The sequence below is a fragment of the Oratosquilla oratoria genome, chromosome 37, assembly GCF_046742065.1.
Source record: "Oratosquilla oratoria isolate Oo_2021 chromosome 37, ASM4674206v1, whole genome shotgun sequence".
In the NCBI taxonomy this organism is placed as follows: domain Eukaryota; kingdom Metazoa; phylum Arthropoda; class Malacostraca; order Stomatopoda; family Squillidae; genus Oratosquilla; species Oratosquilla oratoria.
Genome location: NC_134813.1, coordinates 30471703 through 30474202, shown reverse-complemented (window position 1 = coordinate 30474202; position 2500 = coordinate 30471703).

The window sequence follows — 2500 nt, the reverse complement described above, 5'->3', positions numbered from 1 at the left end:
ATCCTTTCTTCTCTTCTCCCTCTCTCCTCTCTTTCCTGTCTTCTCCCTCTCTCCTCTCTTTCCTATCTTCTTCCTCTTTCTTCTCTTTTCTGTCCTCTCCCTCTCTTCTTTCTTTCCTGTCTTCTCCCTCTCTCCTCTCTCCCTTCTCTCCTCTCGCTCTTTTCCCCTCTCTCCCCCTCCCCTCTCCTGTCTCCCTCTTCCCTCTCCTCTCTTCCATTTCTATTTTCCGCCCTCCCTCTCTCCTCTCTCTCTTCGGTCTTCCCTACTTTCCCACTCCTTCCACGCTCGCCTTTCTCCAGCCAGCGCGTCCGTCGTCTCAAGCCCTCCGTCCCGTTGCCCCCACTCGTTGGCCCACCCGTCTTGCCCCACTAGATCGTCTCTGCCCCCTTGTTGGCCCACGCCATCACTTCCGCTACCGGTTAAGGGCCTATTCGCCCGGTCCCCGGTCATTAGAGTCACGGTCATTAAGTTGTGAGCGAGGTCCGGTAATCTCCTATCAACCAATCCTACGTTAGCCTTGAGCTGACCACAGCCGTGTCCGGAAGGCTCCAGTCCCGACTTCGAGAACCGAAGACCCACGCATCCGAACACGTGGAAACCCGGGACGGAAAACACAAGGAAAACACGTCCCCGTTCATGAACACGACCCACGACCCTCGGGGTGTTTTTTTGTTCGTGTTTTTGTTCGGGTGGGTGGGTCGATGCGAAGACCTAGCCGGGGTCATAGCGCGGTGATCGGGACGCGGGGGGTTCTACGGTCAGTTAGTCAAAGAAGGACGAGGGCAATGGCGGTTTGGGATGATAACATTATTGAGAAAATCATTTTGTCCCAACGGGGGATGAGGAGGAGGAGGAGGAGGAAGGGGAGGAGGGGGAGGAGGAGGAAGAGGAGGAGGAAAGGAAAAATGTCTGCTTTGATGATGGATTGCTTTTCTTTGAGCGGACGCAAAAATAGGATTATCAATATTATACTTATCAACGTTATCTGCTGTTTGGGGATTTCTTCTCCCAAGAGAAGGCGAGGGAGGGGGAGGAGGAAGAAGAGGAGGAGGAGGAGGAAAATGGAAGAGGAAGAACAGGAAGTAGATCAGGAGGAGGAAAAGGAAGAGGGGCAGGAAGAGGAAAAAGGAAGAGGAGAATCAGGAAATAGATCAGGAGGAGGAGAAAGAGGAAGAGGGAGAAGAAGAGGAGGAACAAGATGTAGATCAGGAGGAGGATGAGAAGGAAGAAGAGGCGGAGGAATAGGAAAAAGGAAGAGGAGGAACAGGAAGTAGATCAAGAGGAGGAAAAGGAAGAGAAGGGGTGGGAAGAAGAGAATGAGAGGAAGAAGAGGAAGAGGAAGAGGAAGAAGAGAAGATGGAAGAAAGGAGAAACAGGGAATCGGAGAGGGAGGACGGAAAGGGAAGAGGAGGGACTGGGAGGTAGAGGAAGGAAGCTTAGGGTAAGGATAGGGAAAGGGAGGAAGAAAGGAGGGGAGGGGAGGGGAGGGTAGGGGAGGGAAACGAAGGGAGAGGGATGGGGAAGAGGGAGATGAGAGGGGGGAGAAGGGAGGAGGGGAGAAGGGAGGAGGGGAGATGGGAGGGGGAAAAGAAGAGAGGGGAGCAAGGAAACGAGAGGGGAGTAAAATTATGGGGAGGAGAGGAGAAGAGAGGAGAGGAGAAGAGAGGAGAGGAGGAGGAGAAGAGAGTAGAATGCTATTGTGGGAAGGGAAGACGAACATTAGAGGAAAAAAGAAATGAAGAAAAGGAAAGGAAAGGGAAAGGGAAGGGAAAGGAAAGAAAAGGGAAAGGGAAGGAAAAGGAGAAGAAGGGGAAGGAAAAGTAGAAGAAAGAGAAGGAGAAGGGGAAGGGAAAGGAAAAGAGAGGAAAGGGAAGGGGAAGAAGATGGGGAAGGGATAGAGGAAGAGAAGAGAGGGGAAGAGAGGAGAGGGGCAAGGGAGGGAAAGGGAAAGGGTAAGGAGTAAGGGTAAGGAGGAGGAAATGAGGAAGGGAAAGGGGAGGGGGTAGGGGAGGAGAAAGAGAGGGGAAGGGGGAAGGGGAGAGAGAGGGGAAAGGGGGTCAGTAGAAAGGGGGAAGGGGGAAGGGGGAAGAGGGGGAGGGGGAAGAGGGGAAGAGGGGAAGAGGGGAAGAGGGGAAGGGGGAAGAGGGGAAGGGGGAAGAGGGGAAGGAGGGGAAGGGGGAAGAGGGGAAGGGGGAAGGGAGGAGAGGGGAAGAGGGGAAGGGGGAAGAGGGGAAGAGGGGAAGGGGGGAAGGGGGAGGAGGGGAAGAGGGGAAGAGGGGAAGGGGGGAAGGGGGGAAGGGAGGAGAGGGGCGAGGTCAGCCTATGAAAACAGATCATGGCGAGAAGGAAGTTGAAGAAACGGATGGATTGGGGATTGAGTGGAAATTGATTGGGAGGGAAAAACCCAAATCATTGGAGGAGGAGGAGGAGGAGGAGGAGGAGGAGGAGGAGGAGAGTGGAGGATGATGGATAGGAGGCGTGGAGGAGAAGGAAGAAGAGG